This window comes from Rhinopithecus roxellana, chromosome 11, assembly GCF_007565055.1.
Source record: "Rhinopithecus roxellana isolate Shanxi Qingling chromosome 11, ASM756505v1, whole genome shotgun sequence".
NCBI lineage: Eukaryota > Metazoa > Chordata > Mammalia > Primates > Cercopithecidae > Rhinopithecus > Rhinopithecus roxellana.
Window position 1 is genome coordinate 95752790 of NC_044559.1, and position 17796 is coordinate 95770585.

A 17796-nucleotide genomic window follows, 5' to 3' on the forward strand; every position below is an offset into this window, starting at 1 on the left:
ACCTATCTCACAGGTAATTGTGAAGATTATATGAGATAAGGTAAGTAAAGTGCCTGGTACATAGAAAATGTTCAGGCCAGGCATGGTGGCTCACACCTGTAATCCTAGCACTTTGGGAAGCCGAGGCAGGCAGATCACAAGGTCAGGAGTTTGAGACCAGCCTAACCAACATGGTGAAACCCTGTCTCTACTAAAAATACAAACAAATTAGCTGGTCATGGCGGCACATGCCTGTAATCCCAGCGGCTCAGGAGGCAGAGGCAGGAGAATCACTTGAACCCAGGAGGTGGAGGTTGCAGCGAGCCAAGATTGTGCCATTGCACTCCAGCATGGGCGACAGAGCAAGACTCCATCTCAAAAAAAAAAAAAAAAATGTTCAATATATATTAGCTATTCTTATTTACACTTTGATGACCACAAGTTACAATCAGCTGAATGGTAAGCACGTCCCTAAAAACAACACTTTTAATGCTCTTCTAGCACAGAATAATACAAGTTTTTCTTGTCTGCTTGTTTTATGTGAACTATTACATGATCAATGTAATTTAAACTTGGCCTGAGAAAACGATCCTGTCTTTTTCTAAACTTCCCAACCAAGGTTAGCACAATCATGTTAAACAACTAAAAAATAGATTATAATTCCATTAACTATAATTCTATTAACATGAGACTGTTAACACCAATTCTTACTAAAGACTACCAAGCAAAACAGAAATTTCGAAGGTGGACAATTATTCTGCAAGAGTTATTCAGGCATGGGTCTGCTGTTTTAAGTGTCTATATCCTTTAAGTATATTTATATTTCCCTTTATGAAATTTAACTAAAATCATTAAATTTGGCAGCAGAAGCAGGAAACCATCCACAAGACCTGCATGGCTACTTTACTTTTATTAATGAAAAGTTACATAAGAGTTTTGGCAAACTACAAAGTTTCATTCTTATAAGTCTTTTAATATTTATAGAAATTTAAAATAGTTATCATGCTAGAGTCCATTTTAGAAACTGAGAATTTTATTATCTGACAGCAATAGGTTCTGTATTATTTTAGCTCAATTACAGAAATGGCTATGTAAGAGTTATGCTCATCTTTATTCATACTCATTAACAATAGGTCTACTGTGTCTACTACTTGACCTAGAAGCTCAAGTAGTGTGACTGAACAAAACTATACTAATGGGGTCTCCAAACCACTGAGTCACATTATTGGACTTTCGTCTCCAAACAATACACTAAAGAAAAGAATTGTACTGGGAACCATTTAAAGGGCCTGCTTGGAATAACAGAAAAAGTTACACAAAAGGACCAAAAAACACAAGTGGCTGAAAGCATCAAAGAGAAAGCCTGTAACCAAGTACGAGGAGATGTCCGCAAACACCATGCCCATTATATCAGTCTTTTCTTGCATTGTTATAAAGAACGATCCAAGAGTGGGTAATTTATAAAGTAAAGACGTTTAATTGGTTCATGGTTCATGGTTCCTCAAGCTGTACAGGAAGCATGGCTGGGGAGGCCTCAAGAAACTTTCAACCACGGCGTAAGGCAAAGGGGAAGCAGGTACGTCTTACATGGCCGGAGCAAGAGGAAGAATGTGAAGGGGGAGGTGCTACACGCTTTTAAACAACCAGATCTCATGAGAACTCACTCACTATCACAAGAACAACAAGAAAGATTTTTGCCCCCATGATCCAATCACCTTCCATCAGGTCCCTCCTCCAACACTGGAAATTACAATTTGACATGAGATTTGGGCAGGGACACTAATCCAAACCATATCACCAATGTTAGAAAAAAAAATACAATTGTATACTTCCTATAAACTGAAAAATGAAACCTATAGCCATGTATTTCCTTGAATCATTTTTATGGATTTTTTTAATTAATTTTTTATTTTTTTAAACCACAGTCCAGAAAATCTACTTCTAAACTATACATTTTAAATCAATAAACTCTGACTTTTGTGCTTCAAGTAAATTTTTATTTTGAAATAATTTTAGATTTAGAAGATAGAAATAAAAATACTATAGCGTTCCTATATACCCCTCATCCAGTTTTCCATAAAGTTAAACATCTTACATAACCACAGGACATCTGTTGAAACTAAGAAATTGGCCGGGCGCGGTGGCTCAAGCCTGTAATCCCAGCACTTTGGGAGGCCAAGACGGGCGGATCACGAGGTCAGGAGATCGAGACCATCCTGACTAACACGGTGAAACCCCGTCTCTACTAAAAATACAAAAACTAGCCGGGCGAGGTGGCGGGTGCCTGTAGTCCCAGCTACTCAGGAGGCTGAGGCAGGAGAATGGCGTAAACCCGGGAGGCGGAGCTTGCAGTGAGCTGAGATCCAGCCACTGCACTCCAGTCCGGGCGACAGAGCGAGACTCCGCCTCAAAAAAAAAAAAAAAAAAAGAAACTAAGAAATTAACACTGGTTAATTTCTAATTGATTACTGTTAACTGAAATATAGACTTCATTTATATTTCACCTGTTTTTCTACTAATGTCTTTTTTTAGTTCCTAGGTATAACCCAGGGTACCATATTGCATTTAGTTATTTTTTTTAATGCTTTAAGTTTTGCTACATGCCACACTCCTATGTCTCATTATAATTATTATAGAAAATAAGCCTAAAATTCCCTGGAAAATATGATTTTTTAGCTATTAGGGAAATATTACATGAAGATTCATGTAAATGTAGTATTTCTACAAATGTTATATTGAAGAGAAAAGAGGTAAATTGCTAAAGTAAGATATGCCCCACTGTCTACTTTTCCAGGAACCTGTGAGATCAAATTACTTAATGTTTCAGAAATGTCTCTTCAAAAAATGCTTCTGGTCACTTACCTATATCCCAAGGCTTCTGTAGAATCATAAGATATACCATAAATCCTTTTAATTAATTCTGTAACAGAATACAAAGTATTATTATAATCATATTCAGATAATCCATTTTTATCAAATATATGTAAATAGTACTTTATTTTCAAGTTTCATTTCTAATTGCTGTGTATTTTTATTAAGATAACAAAAGAACTAATGTAGAAGAAAATAATTCCATAGTTGATTACATGTCTTTAGTTTAAAAATGAAAGCATGCAAAATTTAATAAAAGTTTTAAGATAAATAGAAAATGTTCCAGAAAAAAAGAAATGCCGCAATGAATAAAACTGGCTAAGAAGAATGCTTCACATTCTTTTCCATGTGCATAATGCTGTGGAAATTACTAAATAGTCACAAACAAGTGATTCATATTCAGGGCACAGCCTTTTTGACAGGAAAACAGTAATCAAGAGTTTGGGATTCAAAGATTTTTGAAAGGACAAATGTCTGGTAAAGTGTGTCAGTTTGCCTGAGACAGTCCCAATTTATGGCCATTGTCCCACTGTCCCACCAATTTACCATTTGTCCTGGGTTTTTCATTTTCTTTCTTTCTTTTCTTTTTTTTTTTTTTTGAGATAGAGTCTTGCTCTGTCGCCCAGGCTGGAGTGCAGTGGCACAATCTCGGCTCACTGCAAGCTCCGCCTCCTGGGTTCATGCCATTCTCCTGCCTCAGCCTCCCGAGTAGCTGGGACTACAGGCGCCCACCACCACGCCTGGCTAAGGTTTTGTATTTTTAGTAGAGACGGGGTTTCACCGTATTAGCCAGGATGGTCTTGATCTCCTGACCTTATGATCCACCTGCCACGGCCTCTCAAAGTGCTGGGATTAGAGGCGTGAGCCACCGCGACCGGCTGGGTTTTTCATTTTCTAATGATTTTTTTTTAATGATACCATTAAAATAGGCTAGGACTTATTTATACTTTCAGGCTCTGCCATAACCTCATTAAGCCGTGTGAGATATATGTGCAATGAAGCCAGTTGTCAATTTCACATGTGGTTAAATCTGAAAGACACTCTCTAAAGCATGACTTTTCATCTAGATCAAATTACTTTTTTAAAAAATGCACTTAGTTCTGATTCTAAAGCATCTTTTTTACATCATCAAAGTAAAGTGATATCTGGTTGGCTGCATTAACAGAAAAACTCACAGTTAAATGTTGCCAGCTTTCTGTCAGTATCAGGAAATGTACCAACTAGAAAAATCAGTTAATTCCAATAATGGTTTGATGATTTCATCTAATTCATGAAACCAAAGTAAAGCTGTTGGAAGTTCATTCTGTAGAATATGAAACACGTGACATTGCTTTAATTGCTACTTAAAAATCAGTTTAGAAGTTCAACAACAAAGACAAAATTACTGTTGGTTCTCGTTATTCACAGTAGTTATGGTCTATGAAGTCACCATGAATACTGAATTAGGGAATACCAAATTGTTTACTCATAAGGGAAATTCAGGGTTGGGTTCCTGAGAGCTCCTGAGAGCCTCTGATTACATTTTAATTAGCTGACCAAACATAACCTCATTTTATGTATAGTTCTGTTTCAAGATACCTGATTAATAAAGTCATCCACTGCACGATGTGTCAACAACAGACTGCATCTATGATGGAGGTGGTCCCATAAGATTATCAAGCTATATTTTCGCTGTACATTTTCTGTTTAGATACATAAATATTTACTATTGTGTTACAATTGCCTACAGAATTCAGTATAGTAACACACCGCACAGGTTTGTAGTCCAGGAACAATAGGCTTTACCACATAGCCTACATGTGTAGTAAGCTATAGATTCATATAAGCACACTCTATGATATTTTCACAATGACAAAATCACCTAATGATACATTTCTCAGAATTTAACCCTGTTGTTAAGCAATGTATGGCTGTTTACTGTTGAGTCACTAACACTGAACTCATAGCCAACAGCACTGTAAGTTTATCTATCATGTGTATTTTCTCCTTAAGGCACATCACAGCCTTCTTGCACTTAGGAGCAATATACAGCACTTCAGTTCCACACTGAGTAGTCATTTTAAACACAGAAATCACAAAGAAGCCTAAAAAAGCAAAAATCATAGCACTATATAAACCCAAAAAAGGAGACTTGTTTACTGTATGAGAGCTGAAGGAAATAGCCTGTCAACTAGGAATGTGTTAAGCAATCCAAAATTTTCACCATTCTGTACCATTTGTAGTCATGCACTCAGTTGAATGACTAGTGTCATGAGTATTGATTTTGCAGTTACAAATAAATTTGACAGGTTCAGTATCCCTTACCTGAAATGTTTGGGGTCGGAAGTGTTTTGAATTTGGGGTTTTTAAAAATTTTGAAACATCTGTATTATATACTTACTGAGTATCCCCAATCCAAAAATCTGAAATCCAAAATGCTCCAATGAGTATTTCATTTGCGCATGACCCTTGAGGATTGTGTTGAGCATCATGTCGGCACTCAGAAAGTTTAGGATTTTAGAGCATTTCTGATTTTAGATCAGAGATGCTCAATCTGTAGTAGGCAGACGAATTCATGAAAGCAAAATCTGTGAATAGTAAGGGTCAATTCTATTTGTTTTTACAGTGATAACACAATTACAAACTTTGCTTGAGCACAGCATCATAGAAAGAACAATGTTCTTATTAAATTTTAAAAATGATGTAACAGAAATAAACTTGGACTTGGCTGTGGTTCACATATAATTCACAACTGTGCCCATATAAACTGCAATATATTACCAATCAAAATTGGAGGAAACATATTTCACAACTGCATCCACAAAAGATGTGACATTCTACCAATCAAAATTTACAAATGTTTACACACACACATAGGGTTAAAAAAAGTGAACTAAGGCTGGGTATGGTGGCTCACACCTGTAATCCCAACATTTTGGGAGGACGAGATAGGAGGACTGCTTGAGCTCAGGTGGTCAAGGCTGAAGTAAGCTGTGATCACACCACTGCACTTCAGCCTGGGCAACAGAGTACACACCCATCTAAAAAAAGAAAAAAAATGAACTAAAATATTTGTGACAAAGTTGATGCTGAATTTAGAAAAATATTTCAGCATGACAGTCCATGTTTTCTCTTTTTGTTATCTAGCTTCGAATTCTTTGAGGCTTAGACTTTGTAAAATCATCAACATAACAGATGATTTTCATTCAAACATTACATTCAAAGTCAGTTGAAACTAAATGTTTGTGTCACCTTAAATTCTTACGCTGAAGCCCTAATACCCAACGTGATGGTATTCAGAGGTAGTGCCTTTAATTAGGGTTAGATTAGGTCATGTTGGTGGGGCCCTCCTGATGAGATTAATGCTGTTATAAAAAGAAACAGATCTCTCTCTCTACCCCCACCACCCCATCCAAGTGCACACACCCAAGAAGGGCCATGTGAGGACATAATGAGATCAAACCAGGTCTGCAAACCAGGAAGCAGGCCATCACCAGAAACTGATCTGCTGGTTCCTTGATCTTTGACTTTCCAGCCTTCAGAACCATGAGAAATGAATTGTTGTTTAAGCCACCCAGTATGTGGTATTTTGAGACAGCAGCCCAAACTAAGACAGAAATCTTTCATTCAAGTTTTAATTTTTATGGAGAACTTATTTTTTTACTTAAATAAGTTTATATTATGTACTAGAATAAAATGAACTTGAGAATGCCTACAATTTAGCAGCATCTAAATTTGGTTAAGATGTTTAAAAGATTTCCATAACAGACACAATTTATTTGACAAGCTTTGTCATAAAAATTTTGTTGAATAAAAGTGCTGTAAATAGACTGTTTTTTTAACAGTTGCTGTGAAAATACATGTGCCAGAATATTTGCATATTAAACTATTACAAAATAAAAATATAATAGAATTTGCTTTGAACTTACCAGGTACCTCATTATCAACATAGAGGTTACATTCTCAAATTTAAAAATCACAATTTATATAGAAAATAGTAACTTGAAAAAATCAATAATTTCAAATGTAGCAATCACAAAATGCAACTTGAAAAAGACTATGATTTTATGAAGCAATTAAAGATAATACAACTATATTTTTAAAATATTTTTTCCAATACAGAGAGCTTATATATTAGATACAAATTACAGCTAAGAAACTAATGTATATGAACTTTTACTGAGAATTATATTTATGTTATTTTTAATGTTAAAACAGTTGTTTTGCTTTAATGAATATAGCTATATCTCAATATGTCTTAGAAATAACTTTATTTTTAAAATAATTCCTTAATAGGACTATTTTATAGGTTTGCCAATATGATGAAACCAATCTGTCAGTCAAGTAATAAAATTAAATAATTTTATTGTTTTTTAGAAAGAATATCAATTTGGGCAATAAACAGTTAACCTAGATGTGATAGTTAATTTTATGAGTCACTTTGGATAGGTTATCATGGCCAGCTGTTTGGTATAATACTAATATAGATGCTGTGTGAAGGTCTCTGTGGATGTAATTAACATTTATAATTGGTTGACTTGAAATAAAAGAGATTCCATACTGTGGTGGGCCTTATCCAATCAGATGAAGGCCTTACCAGCGAAGATAAAAGTTACCTGAAGAAGATGCAAGTCTCCATCAAGATGATAACATAGAAATGCTAAGTTTCCAGCCTACTAGCCTATTTTGCAATTTTTACACTCAAGACTATTATCAACTCTTCCTTAAATATACAGCCTGCTGCTGTATTCTACACAGTTGCTTTGCCAACTCCCAAAATTCTGTGAGTCAATTCCTTAAAATAAACTCTATATCTTTCTCTTGTTCTCTGTTTCTCTGGAGAACCCTGACTAATAATACACTATGTAAGGGAGATTAGAAAGTATTAACGAGCTCCACCAAAAGGAAGCTGCTCCCTGATAAGAGTAGAGAGAAAGGGTTTTATTTTAAGAAACATGCAAGTAAAGAAGAATTAACATTAACATTAACTTCTTTTAAAGAAGAACAGAATCCCAGATTCTATGGCCACATCTTCCTATACCAGAATGATACATAACCCAGTAACCCTGACCCTTAGCTTTTAGAGAACAGGGACATATCTTACACCTCTTTGTATCCCCTTTCTAGCAGTGAGTATGAGACAGAGAAGATGCTTTAAATGGCTGCTCAATAAACTCAAGTCTCAGAAGACATCCCCAGTCCTAAATGCGATTAAGGGGGTGAGAATGTATGCAAAAATATGCATTTTAATGTTTTGAGTAATACTGTAGTGTTGTCATTCTGAGACTGTTGTGTGTACACTATAGGATAAAAATAAATCAATAATTGTGGAACTTTCCAGTTCTATAATCACTCATATCCTTGAAAGCAGAGGAAAGAGATACAGAAAGAAGATTTAAACACACTATCGTCTCCACCATAGTCTCAAGTTTCAATTGGAAGCATCAATATAAATTTATGAAATACTTTTTTATTTTATCTTAAATATGTGCACATACTTCTGATTTCTGTCTATAGAAAGGGCTGAGAGAAAACATGATCACCCCTTAAACAGTAGGGCTTCTAAGAGAAATAGCTGAATCTAGGACTCAGGAGCTAACTTTAAGAGGCTTCCATTAGCCAAAGATGGAGTCATTTGAGCTTCAATGATGGTAATACTTGAAATGGATTAAACTAATACATTAAATTCTAAAAGTTCATAATAATATTCTTAAAACACTGATCACCTTTAAGAGATGATAGAGAACCAATTCATTATCTTAAAAAATATATATCAAAGGGAAAAAATCAAGAATTTATGTTACCTTTCTTTTGTGAACTCTGTCACTGGGTAACCAAGTAAGAGATAAGAATATGTATCTCTTTATAAAAATATTCCAATGAATAAATGAAAAAGAGTAAAAAGAATTAGAATATTACCATTTTTCGCACCTTAATGAATGAATAGATACAAATAATACATATAAATGGCTGCTAGGATCACAAAAAAAGATGCAACCATACATTGAAAGTAGGTTATCCAGATGAGCAGCCTCAGCCTCACTCAGATACTTGCCAGAAATACAAACCCTCAGGTCCGACCTCCAACCTCCTGAATCAGAAGGTTTGGGCATAGGACCCAGTAACCTGTGTTTTATTATAACAAGCCCACCAGGTGATTCAGAGGTATCCTCAACTTCATTAAAGTCTATGTACAGCAACAGAAAACAGACTGAGACATAAAACTGGTACCAAGATGTAGGACTTTTGCTATAATATCTGAAAATGAAGCAGCAGCTTTGGAAGTGGGTAACGGGTAGAAGCTGGCAGACTATGGAGGAGCTGGATAGAAAAAACCCATATTGCCATAAATGGAGCTTTAAGGGTGATTCTGGTGAAGGTTCTGAAAACGACTAGAGAAATTCTGAATCTTCTTTTTTTTTTTTTTTTTTTGAGACAGAGTCTCACTCTGTCACCCAGGTTGGAGTGCAATGGCACAATCTCAGCTCACTGCAACTTCCGCTTTGCAGGTTCAAGCGATTCTCCTGCCTCAGCCTCCCAAGTAGCTGGGATTACAGGCATGCACCACCAAGCCCTGCTAATTTTTGTATTTTTAGTAGAGGAGGGGTTCTGCCATGTTGGCCAGGCTGGTCTCAAACACCAAACCTCAGGTGATCTGCCTGCCTCGGCCTCCCACAGTGCGGGGATTACAGGCGTGAGCTACTGCGCCCAGCCTGAATCTTCTTAGAGATTATTTAAGTGCTCATGACCAGAATGTTAACAGAAATATGTAAAGTTCATTCTGAAGAGGCCTCAGATGGAAATGAGGAGCAAGGTACTAGAACTTGGACTAAAGGCCATACTTGTCACAAAGCAGCAAACAGCCTGACATACCTCAAGGCTATGTCCATGCCCTAGGGGTTTGTGGAATGCTGGACTTGAGACTGATGAACTAGCATATGGAGTGGAAGAAATTTCTAGCAGCAAAACACTCAAGACACAGGTGAGATTTGGGAGCAAAGGGATGACAAAGACAGAATTTATAATCAAATGAAAAGCAAAGTGGAAAGATTTGGAAAACTCTCCTCAGGCTGGCTATGTAGAATTTCAAAAGCTTGTTTAGGAAAGGAAACCAAGAATGTGGCCTAGGAACCATTTGCTAAAGAGATTCATATTGATACAAGGGACCAAGAGACTATTTATCAGGACAATTAGAGAAAGACTCCAAAAGGCATTTCACACACCTTCGAAGCTGCTCCTCCCATCAGAGGCCCAGAGGCCTAGGCATGCAGAATGATTTTGTGGGAGCCCATGGCATCCATGGCATTCTGCACAGCCCACTGTCCAGGACTGCCTCAGGACTCTGCTCCCTGCTCCCCAGAGCAAGGCTCTGTGGTTGCCCCAGCCATGACCCAAGTAGCAGCAGGTGTGGCTCAACTCACCACTATGGAAGGCACAAGCTATAAATTTTGGTGGCATCCACAAGGTGCTAATTCTGCAGGTGTACAGAATGTAAGAGATGTGGGGCTACGGTAGTTTCACCTAGATTTCAAAGGATATACCAAAAAGACCGGTGCCCTGGCAGAGACTTGTCATAAGAGTGGACCCATTGCTGAGAGCCCCCCCATAGGGCAATGCCTAGTACAGCCAGAAGCAAGGCCATGGCAGAGCCCCCACTAAAGTAATGCCTAATGGAGCTGTGGGAGCAGGAATGCTGCTGAGACCTCAGAACTATAGCATCAGCATGCAGGTCCAACCTGCGAAAGCCACAGGCACCCAATTGTAACTTACAAGGGCTGACATATGGATTGAGCATAGTAAAGCCATGGGGGTGGAGTCACTTGAGGCTTTCAGGCCCAACCCTGCACCCATGTGCCCAGGATGCAGGACATGGAGTCAAAGGAGATTATTCTCCAGCTGTAAGATGTAACGTTGTTTTCCTTGTTGGGTTTTCGTTTTACATGGGACCTGTTACTCCTTAATTTTTTCCTGTTGCTCCCTTTTGGAATGGCAATGTCTGTCCTATGCCTGCTCCACCACTATATTTTGGAAGTCAGTAACTTGTTTGATTTAATAGGCTCATAGCTGAAAAGAATCTGTCTCAAGGCAAATTACACCATATGTCTCACTCAAATCTGATTTACATGAGACTTGGAACTTTGGGCTTTTGAGTGCATGATAGAATGAATGAAGACTCTGGAGCTACTGGGATGGAATGAATGTATTTTTAAACACCAGAAAGACATAAATTTTGGGGGCCCAGGGTGGAATGCTATGGTTTAAATGTGTTCTCCAAAGGTTCACTGTATTGGAAACTTGGTCCTGAATGCAGAAGTACTGAGAAGTAGTACTTTTAAGAGGTAACTGGGTCATGAGGGCTCTGCTCTCATGAATGGATTAGTAGACTATAATAAGACTATAATAAGTTACTGCATTGATGGGTTATCAAGCAGGTAGGTTAGCTATCACAAGAATGCATCTGTTATAAAATCCAGTTTGGTTCTCACTCATATGCCCTCTTAGCATGTGATGCTCTGTGCCACCTTGGGACTCTGTAGAGAATTCCCACTAGCAAGAAGGCCCTCACCAGAGGCTCGCACCATGCTCTTGGACTTCTTAGCTTCCAGGACCATAAAAAATAAATTTCTTTTCCTTATAAATTAACTAGTCTTTGGTATTCTGTTACAGTAACAGAAAATGGACTAAAATAGATGCCATTAGGAGAAAAACAGGGAGAAATATTTAAAGAAATAATAAGGCTAGGAATGGTGGCTCATATCTGTAACTCCAGCACCTTGGAAGGCCGAGGTGGGAGGATTGCTTCAGCCGAGAAATTCAATACCAGCCTGGGAAACATGTTGAGACCCTGTCTCTATAAAAAATATTAAAAATTAACCAGGTAGGGTGAAACACACCTGTAGTTTCAGCTACTCAGGAGGCTGAGGTGGGAGGACTGCTTAAGCCTGCAGTGAGGTGGAGCCTGCAGTGAGCTAAGGTCATGCCACTATACTCCAGCCTGGGTGACAGAGTGAGACCCTGTCTCAGAGAGAGGGGGAAAAAAAAGAATGAAAGAAAAAGAATAAAAAATACATAAATAATGGTTGAAATCTTTCCAAATTTGATAAAAGAAAAAGAAATATTAATCTACACATCTCCCAAGGAGCCCAACAAATTCTAAATAGGATAAATACAAAAAGATATACTTCCAGACACATTATAGGCAAAATCTTGAGAGCCAAAGACAAGGAGAAAATCTTGAAAGCAGCAAGAGCAAAATGACCAGACAAGCACAAAGGAGTCCCCAATAAGATTAACAACTGACTTCTCATTAGAAACAAGCCAGGGCAGAAAGCAATGGAATTAAATATTCAAAGTGCTAAAGTAAAATATTGTGAATTATGACTCTAATATCCAGCAACACTGTATTTTTAAATAAAGGTGAAATTAAGGCATCCCCAGGAAAATAAAAACAGAGAATTTGTTGCTAGAATATCTGTTTTACAAGAAATACTAAAGGAAATTCTTCAGGCTAAAAGCAAGTAACACCAAACAGTAATTGGAAGCCCCAAAAAAACAAAGCGTGCCAGTAAAGGAAATTACGTACATAATTGCAAAAGACACTGTAATTGCATAATTCTTCCCCTTTCTTCTCTTAACTGATTTAAAGAATAATTCAATAAAACACTGTAGCTATAATTTTATTATTGGGCTAACAACATTCACTGTTACATATTTAGACAATAACAGTACAAATGAAGCAGATGAGAACAGAGTTCTATGGGAGTAAGAAAATGACCCCAGAGCTAACTCAAATATGCAGAAATATGTAAAGAAAATGAAAAATAGAGAGGTCAATACAACTAACTATAAATATGTACTTGCTCTCCCTTGTCTCAGCTTCTTCAAAAGACATAAAGTAAAAATTACAACAGTGTATTGTTGGGTTTGACATAATAGGTACATCAATAATAGCACAAAAAAGTTGGGGAGGGAAATGGAGCTAATAGAGGAAGTCTATTTTGCTGAAAGTAAGTATAAATCAGAAGTGAAATTCTTATAAATCAAGATGTACACTGTAAACCCTGGAGCAACCACTAAGAAAATAATTCAAAATATATGTTTTAAAAAGTAGCAAAGGAATTAAAACATCACACTACAATATATCTACTTAATTCAAAAGAAGGCAAGAAAGGAAAGAACAAAAAAGACTTGAGACCTATGGAAAACAAAATTCGTAACTGCATACAAAAATCCAACTAGATCAGTAATTACATTAAATGTGAACAGATTAAGCAATCTAATCAAAAGAAAGATTATCAGGCTGTATTTTTTTAAAAGAAAAAGAACAATGATCCCAACTACATAAAATCTATATAAAACACATTTTAGATTCAATCATACAAATAGGTTGAAAGTAAAAGCTATACCATACAAACAGTAAACATAAAAGAATCAGGCAAAATAGATTTTAAAACAAGAATATATTACTAGAAATAAAGAGAAACACTTCATAATGACAGAAGGGTCAATCCATCAGGAAAATATAACAATTAGAAGCATATATGCACCTAACAACAGAAGGAAGAAAAGACAGAGTCGAAGGGATACACAACTCAAAAATAATAATTGGAGACTAACCCTCTTTCAATACTAGATAAAACCACCAGGAAGAAAATCAACAAGAACACAAAAGATTTGAACAACACAGTAAGACAACTAGCCCTACAGACGACTATATAACACTCTACCCAACAAGGCAATATGCATTCTTAAGTGCACATGAAACATTTTCCAAAAGAGATCACATGCTAGGCCATAAACAACCTTCAATAATTTACAGAGATTAATCACACAAAGAATATTCTCTGAAACAATGGAATGCAATTATAATACAATCAGTAACAGAAGGAATTTTAGGAAATTCACAAAGATGGGCGGGGAAACCACACTCCTAAATAACCAATAGGTCAAAGAAATCAGAGAGAAAATTAGAAAATATGTTGAGATTAGTGAAAACTAAAACACAACATGCCAAAATTTATTGGATACAGCTAAAGAAAATAGTACTCAGAAAGAAATTTGTAGCTATAAAAGCCTATATTTAAAAAGAAAGATCTCAAGTGGATAACCTAATCTTCCACCTTAAGAAGACAGAACCTACAAAAAGAAAAGCAAACTAAACCTAAGCAAGCAGATGGAAGGAAATAATAAAGAATAATGTGCAAACAAATGAAACAGAGAATAGAAAATCCAGAAAACAAAAGACACTGGCAAAGGATTTGGGAATCAAGTGGCCATTGTTGTTGACAGAAAAGGAAGGTTTCTTATTAGAAGGAACAAAATCCAGATGGCAAGGAATTTAAGGAATAAATGGGAGGGGAAAAAATGAAGGCAGCATATGTAGACTCTTATTTCAATAAGCTTGAAGAAAAAGAATGAGAAGACTGAAAATGAAGGCAAGAAGAAATGATTAACAAAGTCTTCTAGGAGGCAGAAAGGAATTAAGAGTCTAGGCAAATAAATTGGCCTTGGAAGGTATGACAGACCTAGAGGTTGCCTACTCAGTCTTCCCTTCTTTGTGGATAACAAAATCTTATTTATTTTTTTATTTTTTTATTTTTTTACCTTGGGAAGAGTGGAGGGCCATGAATCTAGACTAGTCTAAGCCAAACATAGGACTTCTGTACCCCTCACCACTGACTGGCTTAGAAACAGTACAGGATGCAGTTTTGGCTAGTGAGGTGATGTTTTCTAGGAGGCTTCTAAGAAAGTTTTCTTCATTTCTGAAAAAGACATAAGAGAGACACCTTTTCTTACAGTCATGGATGCTTTGATATGAGTATGTCATTCTTGGAGTTAAAGCTGCCATCTTGAGATGAGGAGGGGAAAAGTCTGAAGACAAAAGTCAACTTACGCAGGATGGTAGAATGAAAAGACAGAACCAGAGAGTCTGATGATAACGGTTAGCTGCTATATGAGCCAACTAAAAAACCATCTTTCTTCCAGATTTCTAGTTATATGAGATAATAAAATGCAGTTATTATATATGATACTTTCAGTTGGGTCTCTGTCACTTACCAGCTGAAAGTATTCTAATTGATATAGAAGGAAAGATACTTTCACAAGATAGATGTAGATGAAATTAACTTTGCATATTGGAGATAAGGGAATTGGAGAGTTTCAGCCTAAAGTTTCATTTATTAAAGAAAGTGAAACTCATATAGATCAATTTTACAAAGGGAGTGGCCTTAACATTTGCTGTTTCCTGCTTTAAAATATCAAGTATTACTAATGATAACAATAGCTAGTAATGAAGATGATTATGACGATAAGCTCATGGTTATTAAAGTATTTTTAAAGCTGGGTATTTTATCCTTTATTGTTTACCTTCTACATTCTATTTGACTTCAATAGTGAAAACATACCAATCTCTTCTACTTTCTGTTTACAACAATTTTCATGGTAGTTTAATTTTTCATACTTTCATGGTATATAACACAGTATACCACAATATAATTTACAGAGGGAATCCTTAACTTTGAAGAACAAACACTCTGAAAACTAAACAATTTATAAAAAGATTTCTCTATTTCCATACACTTTCTGAATCTGGTCAAGAAAATAAAACAACATTTCAACTGCATCTGTGCAATGATAGCTTGATTCATATCAGAAGATGGAAAATCAACACTGTAGCCACATAGATACATAACAGAGAAAGCACACTTTTAGCAGAAATAACAAAAAGCAATAGAATTGTGCTCTTATCCAAGCGGTTCCCAAATGGAAAAAAAAAAAATCTGAAAGTTAAATTATAAGACAGCTTTTGAAGCACAAAACATTTTTCCTACAGAAACATTACTATGAGTCATGTCATTAGTAGGCCCGTCCATAAAAGCCATATGCTTGTAAAACCATATGCATAAGACTGTTGTTTGAACTATACCAAAGCAGGATAATAGTTTTTCCCTGGGAAAATACATCATTTTCTCCCTCTTCTCTCTACTAAGTCCCAGAGGAGTGGGCCTCACCAGGGGCTCTGTCCACCTCTGGAGCTCAGCAGTCATGCCCCTTACTCTGCACACTCCATGGTCGGCCACACTGAACTTCTCCAACCTGCAGGGCCTCTCCCCTCCAAGTCATTACTGTTACAACCTTCCCTTCTTCCTGTAGGTCACCTCTCCTCGGCCTTCTGGTCTCAGCTTAATGCTACTTCCTCAAGTAGGCCATCCCTTGTCTCCATACTGAGTCATGTGTTCCTGATGTGTGTGCTCTCGCATCACACCGTACTTTCCTAACACAGCATTTGTCAATCTCCCCGATAAGCTCCACTGTTTCAGGGATTCATTTCATTTGCTATTAATGTTAAGGTCAGAAGACTGCCTGGCATTTTGAAGATTCTTTACACATATTTATTTATATGAATTATTTCTCATAAGATACTTTAATGCATTTTTAACTTGATCTACAGTCATTACCAAGGAAAAGAGGGATTTTCCAAAGACTTCTCCTTCCCTCAATTTACACCTAGAGATTGTTCATAGGGAGGAAGCTACCTATCCAATTTCTTTCCCATTGCTGATTTATAGTCACTTAAATGGACATTAAAATTTTAGCAAATAGATACATTTTATTTTTCTTTTTAGAAGATGAGGCCTTTGAATGATGAAGCAATAGGTATATTTTCTAATATTAACTTTATCTCTTTTTTGTAGGTAATGTCACTCATTCTCATGACTTTTACTGTCAGCAACGAAATGCTTATTCCCAAGTCTGTATCTCTATGCTTGATTTTTCTCTCAAGCTTAGAATCCAAACTTTTAGCTGTCTACAATTTTTATATCTGAATGTCCCACAAAAACTTCACCCCATTCCCCCACCCAATCTTTCTTTTCTGTGGTATTCCCCATTTCAGGTATTTCAGATAATGACATCACCATCTAGTCAGTGGAGTCTCACACCCACATTATCTCATCCTTGTTAATTATTCACTGGACCATGGCCCCACAGTGGTGGCAACACTTGGGAGCAGAATCTGAGGCCCCACCACAGACCTACTGAATCAAAATCTACCTTTTAACAAAATCCCTAGACAATTCATATGCACATTAAAATATGAGAAACACTGATGTATAATTCCTTTTTCTCTCTACCCCCATAAAACTCTGATACCAAGTCTATATAGGCAAATATATTCCCTCCCATCCATTTCTGTTATCACGGCCCTGATTAAGCCATCACTTCCTGTGGTGATGTGGACACTGAAATGGCTTCTTAGCTGACCTTATTCCTGCAGCCCACTGTTAACCCAGACTTTTAGAAGGGACACTCTGATGCACAGCTATGAGAGGACATATGGTTGGCTGGTCAGTAATGTGCATAATGTAAAGTATATCCTATCTGTATTGCAATTTAAAATCTGGGGATGCTCCAAAATTGTCACATAGAAAAGCATGCAAAAAAAAAGAAAAAAAAAGATTAACTTTTCTTGTGTCTCCTTGTTATAATCACTGATCTCAATTTTCTTTCCAAATACAAACCTAACCATGTCATATCCCTCTCCAAAATATTTTAGTGGCTTCTGAACACATCATGTATTTCTACACGTCTACCTTTCTGTTCATGCTTTTTCCCTTTTCTCCTATCCACCTTGCAAAAATTTTGCCCATCTTCTGAAGGTCTGCTCAAGAGTTATCTCACTGGAGAACAGTCATCTCATCTCACCAGCCCTCTAAGAAATAACTGCTTCTCCATTCCCTCTACAACTCACTGCACTCTGTTCAACACACGATTATGGCACTCATTTCGCTGTATGAAAGGCCCATGGATGTCTGTCTTTGCTGTCAGACAAGGACTTCCTCAAAGGAATTCTGTATTTCAGTCACTGGTAGATAGTAGATACTCAAAAAATGTTTAAAAAAATCAATTACCATTTATATTTGACATTATTAAAAGCTGTAGAACTTATCATTGATAACATGAATATAT

At 36.6% G+C, this 17796-nt stretch overlaps 1 protein-coding gene across 6 annotated transcripts in view; it reads right to left on the bottom strand.

Moving 5' to 3' along the window:
* ZNF438 (zinc finger protein 438) overlaps positions 1–17796 on the bottom strand; it is a 192931-nt gene that overhangs the window by 145238 nt on the left and 29897 nt on the right. The window contains exons 1-2 of one of the 6 annotated variants that reach the window (XM_030940664.1): positions 15840–16018; positions 2842–2899 (exon numbers count right to left, since the gene is read on the bottom strand). The exons of 2 other annotated variants lie outside the window; for them this stretch is intronic. The gene's annotated coding sequence lies outside the window, so the exon portion shown is untranslated. Of the gene's footprint in view, positions 1–2841; positions 2900–5230; positions 5388–15839; positions 16019–17796 lie in introns of those variants that run through there. 3 more of the 6 variants (XM_030940665.1, XM_010357038.2, XM_030940666.1) reach the window with 3 other exon arrangements.